This window comes from Neoarius graeffei, chromosome 14, assembly GCF_027579695.1.
Source record: "Neoarius graeffei isolate fNeoGra1 chromosome 14, fNeoGra1.pri, whole genome shotgun sequence".
In the NCBI taxonomy this organism is placed as follows: Eukaryota; Metazoa; Chordata; class Actinopteri; order Siluriformes; family Ariidae; genus Neoarius; species Neoarius graeffei.
Genome location: NC_083582.1, coordinates 22913024 through 22920536, shown reverse-complemented (window position 1 = coordinate 22920536; position 7513 = coordinate 22913024). Strand labels below are relative to the sequence as shown.

The following is a 7513-nucleotide window of genomic DNA, read 5'->3' as shown; positions in this document are numbered from 1 at the left end:
AGTATTTGAAATAAAATGAAGAAAAAAAATTACTTGTTAATCACATTGTTTTTAACCAAGGATGAGCAGATACGCCTATTTTCCTTTCAAAACATTAGAAATGTTTGGTGCCCAAAAGGCGTATCCTATCTTTTTTGCCATATTTTTAAGATTTTACAAGATTTTTGAATATGTTCAATATGTTAATATCATATTTTTATTTAATGACTACCTCATTTAAGTATGTTTATGGCTACAATGTTGTGGTTAAAGGTAAATAAATTTTGTTGATTAAAGGGTGGTCAAAATTTTGTTTTGGCTCTCCTGTAAAGTTGGTCAAATGTGACTTACGCCCCTCTGGCTCCAAACCCTCGATATAATTATGTAATTTTATATGTACGTATGTGACAGGAGAATATGCCTATGTGAGAGGAGAATGTATGTATGTGAGAGGAGAATGTATGTATGTGAGAGGAGAATGTATGTATGTGAGAGGAGAATATATGCATGTGAGAGGACAATGTATGCATGTGAGAGGACAATGTATGCATGTGAGAGTGAGAATGTGAGAGAGCGAGTATATATGTATTTTGGTAAACTGGGATGTATGGATGCTGTCAGTCCCCACTCACTTGCTCACTCGAGTTTGTTGACGGTGTAGTGGCTGGCTGCTTTATGTCCCAGGGCTCCCTCATGCCTGTGTTACCTTCTGGCTCTCTCCTTTTAGTTATGCTGTCATAGTTAGTTGCCGGAGTCCCTGCTTGTACTCGATGCAATATGTATACTGCTCCTACTTATTCAGGTGACATTGGGCATACCTAACAACCTGTGTTTTCTTTCCCTCCCCCCCACCCCAAATCTGTCCCTCTGAGTTACATGGAGTCAACAGGAAATCTTTTGATGGAGAGGGTGGAGACCTCGACTGGCTATGGTAGCCTGCAGGGAATCGGCCGTCAGACTTTCTGTCGCATGTCCCAGACCTGGTGAAATGAAACTGAATTGTCTTGGCCAGCCCTAAGGGTCCCATCTGCATCTCATCATTGCTGAGGAGTGTGCTCCCATCACCCAATCAAGCATCCAGCCAGAGCAGGTCATGATATATTTTTTACCATGCCATTGTTGTGTTATGCCTGATGTAAAGACTCTCGTCTCTGCGAGCCTACCACACAAATTTAATACTTGTCATTTTTAGGGCATACCTAACATGTGTTTTCTTTCTCTCTCTTCATTTTTAGGGCATACCTAACAACATGTGTTTTCTTTCTCTCTCTCTTCTCCCCCCCAATCTGTCCCTCTGAGTTACATGTTGGTCCTGGGATTGAGGTGCTGGTCTCTTCTGCCCCTCGGACCTGCTTGGTCCATCCTGGTGCCCTGTGTCTGGTCAGGGTTTTATCGCACCGCTCCTGTGAAGGATGGCCCCATGAGGACAGTTGAGGGTTATACTTGGAGGATGCTCTGGACTCTTACAGTAATGCTTTCATGGCTGAGGACTACAGTTGTCTTGCTAACTTTAGGACTGCAGTTATCATGAACAGTTTTGCACTCAAGTTTCCATCAATGAAGAGTTATAACATCAACGAAACTGTCCTCATATTAAAACTGTTAATATTATAGTCAGGCTGTCTGTTGTTGCCCAAATGAGGATGGGTTCCCTTTTGAGTCTGGTTCCTCTCAAGGTTTCTTCCTCATGTCGTCTGAGGGAGTTTTTCCTTGCCACCGTCGCCACAGGCTTGCTCATTGGGGATAGATTAGGGATAAAATTAGCTCATGTTTTAAGTTGTTCAAATTCTGTAAAGCTGCTTTGCGACAATGTTTATTGTTAAAAGTGCTATACAAATAAACTTGACATATGTATGTAAAAGGGCCAGTATGGATAATGTCTTGTATGGCCCCTCATACACTTCTGTGCAGCAACACTTTCCTTTTCCACTGCAGTTACTCGCTCTTCCTCTGAGACATGCTTTGATTCCCAGAAACCTGAATCTGTGGCAAATATGAATCAAAGAGTCAAGGAATGACCCTGACTAGGATGAGAAGGTTACTGAAGAAAAAGGCCGCACCTTGCATATAATGTCCTTTTATTGCACAAACGCGTTTCGGCGTGTGCCTTCCTCAGTGTGCAACAATGTAACCACAAAAACACTTTTAAATACCCACACCCATTACCACACCCCATTACAACAAACCAATGACCAGTGGCGGTTCTAGACCAAAATTACTAGGGGGGCCGAGGTGGGGCCAGTGTTTTTTCAGGGGGGCACATATGGGCAAAACATGGCAATATTTAAGCGCTCAAAATGTTTTGTTTAGTTTATTTAAAACCAAAACAAAATACATTGAGCATAAATACAATGAGATAAACATTCTGTCTCAATAGCCTAAACATAAAATAAATTGTGCTCAGTAAATCTTAAAACCATGTTTCTCTTTTTTGTAAAATAAGATTTCTATTTTTGCATACAATGAACCTTTTCTTCAGACGTGGCTGCACTGGAGTGCTGTCCAAGCACTTGCTGATATCTGGAGAAAGATGAATACAGTAAATATGAGAGTGCGACTGAGAACAACATTTATTTATCATTATTTATTATATCTATTATTTGTATTTTATATTTATTAATTGGCAGCACGGTGGTGTAGTGGTTAGCGCTGTCGCCTCACAGCAAGAAGGTCCTGGGTTCAAGCCCCGGGGCCGGCGAGGGCCTTTCTGTGTGGAGTTTGCATGTTCTCCCCGTGTCCGCGTGGGTTTCCTCCGGGTGCTCCCACAGTCCAAAGACATGCAGGTTAGGTTAACTGGTGACTCTAAATTGACCGTAGGTGTGAGTGTGAATGGTTGTCTGTGTCTATGTGTCAGCCCTGTGATGACCTGGCGACTTGTCCAGGGTGAACCCCGCCTTTCGCCCGTAGTCAGCTGGGATAGGCTCCAGCTTGCCTGCGACCCTGTAGAAGGATAAAGCGGCTAGAGATGATGAGATTTATTAATTATTATTCAGACTTCACACTTTCAGGGTAGGCTATATGAATTGTAGGTCGACACTGCTCACACACATACATTTGTTCAACATCACAAACCTGATGGTGCTGTACTTGATATGCATGGTGAATCTGGTTGTCCCAATGACTTGTTGGGTTGTCCCTCATTCTGTCCCTCAATCTGATCCTGAATGTCTTCATCCTCACTCTCAGATTGCCTTTCAGATGCCTCACTTTCCACCTCTCCAACCACCACCTCTGGCTCTCTTTCCACCTCTGGCTCTCTCTCCTCTTTCATAATCTTCATCTTCCTTACTCTCTCTATGTTGCTTTTTGCCAACAGGGACAAAAAAGGACATAATGTCCTTCTTGCTCCTTTCCATGATGATAGCCTACAGTAGGTCTATACTAAAAAGTAAACGGAGAGGAATGTAGCCTCTACATATCACAAGGCCATTCAAGTTTTACAAGAAGGTTAAACACTGTCGGTTATTTTACCCATTTCCCCAAAATATTAAGTTAGGCTACTTATTGCTGTGCAACGCACTTTTAAGAAAGTGCAATAAAACGGATTTATTATTGTAGTGAACAACAACAGTAAAACACGGATATGTGCAAACACTGATGTTACGAAATTGAATAATTTTCCTTACCTTCGCCTCTTTGCAGTAGCCTAGTTCTTGCAGGGCTGCAATCTCTCACGTCCGAAGTTTACACACTGTAAAAAAAATATTTGTTGTTTTAACTTAAAAAAGTTAGTGCAAGGGTTGCCTTAAGGGCTGCCTTAAAATTTTGAGTTCACTGAAAATTAATATAGTAAGTTCACAACAATTTAACTTACTATGTGAATTCCAGTGAACTCAAAATTTTAAGGCAGCCCTTGCACTAACTTTTTTAAGTTAAAACAACAAATATTTTTTTTACAGTGCAATTCGCGCTGCTACGGGTCTTTCTGCTGCAGGTAACAGTGTGCGTGTAGCGCTTTAAGGAGTCCGTGTAGAACACTCCGTCATGTCAGTTCCGATCTTCGAGCCAGCGCACGTCAAAATTAATAAATCTTGTTACCTGTTCAGCACAGGGGCCACAACAGGGGCCAGGAGCAATTCTACAGGGGCACTGGCCCCCCCTGGCCCCCGTTTAAAACCGCCTATGCCAATGACAATGAAGTATTTAGACCATGTGTCAAAATAATCCTTCAATTGGAAAAATACATTCACAAAACATTACAAACATTATGTGCATATTTACAATTATGCAATGCAGTATAGCCATCAGTACATTATTACCTTCATAAAAAACAAGTCAGGGATAGCTCTTCATTCATCCCATTCGGTATACACGTATTCAAATTAAAAATGTACCACGCCTCTCGCTGTAAGAGATGGTTCTCTCTATTTCCCCCTCGTGGAGACCTATAAACCATCTCTAGTCCCATAAATTTCAACATACTAGCGTCATGGCCAGCAGACTGGAAATGCCTTGCCACAGATGATTTTTCATCGTTTTTTCTTATTGAGCATTTATGTTCAAAAATTCTCGTTTTTAACTGTCTCTTCGTTTTACCCACATAAAGTATTCCACAAGGACAAGTCAAAAGATAAACGACAAAGGTAGACAAACAAGTAATTCTTCCCTTGACTTTATACGTTTTTCCTGTTTTAGAGTGCGTGAATTCTTTTTCTGTAAGCATAAAGTTACATGCTGCACAGTTAAAACATTTAAAATTACCTTGTGAAACACGTGGAGGAAAAGATAAAAACGGTTGAGTGAATGCAGGGAAGTGCGACCGCACTAATTTATCACGCAGACTTGGCGCTCTTTTGTAACAACTGCGTGGTAGATCCTGAAAAGAATTACCAATATTTGGGTCACTCTGCAGAATATGCCAATGCCGTTGTACAATAGTTTTCAAATCATTTGAGATATGAACATACGTAGATACTAGAGTGACAGGAGGAATAATGTTAGAACGGTTATGTCTAGCATTATTAGTAAGTAGATCTGAGCGCTGAATATTGCGCACACGCTCTAAGCAATTGTCCAACAAGTGGCCCGCATATTCCCTGTCGCGGAATCTTTCGCACAATTCCCCTGCTTGTTGCTCAAATACTGCCTCGTTGTTACAAATCCTGCGCACTCTCAACAATTGACTATAAGGTAAACTACGTTTAAGAGAAGGTGGATGGTAACTCTGATAATGTAAAAAGGTGTTGCGATCAGTATCTTTACGGTATATTTCAGTATGCAAGACATTGTCAACCTTTTTCACCAAAACATCCAAGAATGGCATGACATTTTGATCATAACTCAACGTAAACTTGATCGAGGAAAGTCGAGTATTCACATAGTCATTAAACGCCAAAAGTTCCTCTTTTGAACCTGTCCACAAAAAGAACAAATCATCTATAAATCTATAAAACACCTTCAGATGTTGTTTGAATGGATTATCATTATAGATGAAATCATGCTCAAATTTTCCCATGAATAGATTTGCATAATTGGGTGCCATGGGAGAGCCCATTGCAGTGCCCTGAATTTGCAGAAAAAAACTATTTTGGAACATAAAATAATTCTTTTTAAGGACCTCGTTGGCTAAGGACAATAAAAAGTCTGCATAAGGCACCCGATTGATCTGTAAATAATACTCCAGAGCAGTCAACCCTGCATCATGTGGAATATTTGTGTATAAGCTCGTCACATCCATAGAACATAACAAATCAGTTGCATTCACTTCTCCTATACATGACAATTTCACAAGAAAGTCAGTTGTATCTTTAAGGAAGGATGGTAAGTTATGTACTAGGTCTTTTATGTGGTAATCCACAAATTTAGATAAAGGCTCAGTAAGAGATTGATTTCCAGAAACTATAGGACGGCCAGGTGGATCATTTAACCTTTTATGGATTTTTGGTAGAGTGTAAAAAACTGGCCTAACGGGGTTAGCCTGTAACAAATACTTATATGTTTTCTCGTCAATAATTGAATCAGACAATGCCCTCTTAAGAACCTTTTTTATATCTTCATTGAACCTTACTGTAGGGTCACTGTGTAGACGCATATAAAAGTTAACATCCCCAAGCTGTCTCTGGATTTCTTTAACATAAGTACTTTTATCCTGTATAACAATGGAGCCCCCCTTGTCTGCGGGCTTAATCACTATGTCCTCATCAGTCATTAATGTGTGTAATGCATCTTTCTCTGAGTTCGTAAGATTGCTTGGATCTGGGTATGTAAGGCTGTAATCGGGTGGAATCCGCGTCTCCTTCAGTTTATCTAGAGCAGATGTAAAACCTGCGACTGTTAAACCACAGCTGTGCGCTTCTGCTTCTAAAATAACCTGTCCTTCGTAATCGTGTTAACTGAGAATTGTCATTGACAGACAGGCTTCAGATTCTTCCGTCATCACTCAAAAAAAAACAAAAAACGTCGTTTTTACGGATTAGGCCTATAAGTAGTAGGCAGTTTAACGAAATATTGCAATTGCAAGCTTAAAAGGATTTCGGACGCCTGATTGGTTAAAATGCAGGAAATTGCATCTAAGAAATACAAAATTTTCTGGGGGAGGACCCCCAGACCCCCCTTCAAAAAAATGTCCCAGTTCACGTCACAGCACCCCCTGCCGACAATGTCTTCCCACGCCGCTGTCTCTAGGAGTATAATATAGTGATTGGACAAGCAGCATTCTGATAAGAGGGCTGATATTTAGTATAACATTACTGGTACATTTCATGGTTTGTATCACTCTTTGTGTTTGCTACATAGCAGTGGTGGCAGCGGGGGGGACTGCCCCCCCTTAAATTATGTTGGGGGGGACGCCCCTCCAAGTTACGATGGGAGTCCTTTGACTATTTACAAGGAAGAAAAGGAGAGAATAGTGTGAATAAACAGCCCACTGTGCGCCTTTGTTTTCCCTTATTAAATCCCGCTGCGTCCCTTCATCCCGGCTCCCCGGCGACATCCCTTTGTACTGTAGGTTGGTAGCACCCATTCGCACCAAAACCGATGCAAATTACCCTGATGTCACTGATTGCCTCCATTTTCCGGGATTTTCCTTATTTGGCTTACGCAGAACTGCAAAACCCATCACTTTTAGTAGACAAGCTGATTTATGAATATTCTGTGGACTGATTAACCCATTGCTATGGCAACTGTCTAGACATGTCTGGTCTCCTTGGGTACTCACGCCAAAGTGGGGACTCTGTGACAGCAAGGCTATGACAGTGTCGCTGCATTTGTATCTGACTGATAACTCGTGTCCTGTCCAGATGGCTAGATAGCGTTCATGAGGCGTACAAGCAATTTTGGGTTCCCAAAAACTTGATGCTGCTCTAGATCTACATGAATTCACTCGCTGCCTTGACCACTCACTGAAAATCAGTAAGAAGAGGAGTTTCAGACAAATATCCATCGCGAACTTTTTGGGCTCGACAAAGGCACCAAAGTTGCTTGATGATAACGAGGCAAGTTTTCAGTATAAATTTTTTTTTAACATCCCAAATCAAATTTTGCAAACCAAGAAATGAATGACTGTTTAATCACACTGAAGACTAAAGGAAAGACA

The 7513-nt window shown here is 41.1% G+C and overlaps 1 long non-coding RNA gene across 1 annotated transcript; it reads right to left on the bottom strand.

Moving 5' to 3' along the window:
* Nucleotides 1-2841: 2841 nt before the first annotated feature.
* Nucleotides 2842-3847, bottom strand: LOC132897508 (uncharacterized). Its single transcript, XR_009656337.1, has 3 exons — nt 3794-3847; nt 3606-3670; nt 2842-3281 (listed from the first exon to the last, which is right to left on the bottom strand). It is a non-coding gene; the product is annotated as an uncharacterized LOC132897508 (long non-coding RNA).
* Between the last annotated feature and the right edge of the window lie 3666 nt (nt 3848-7513).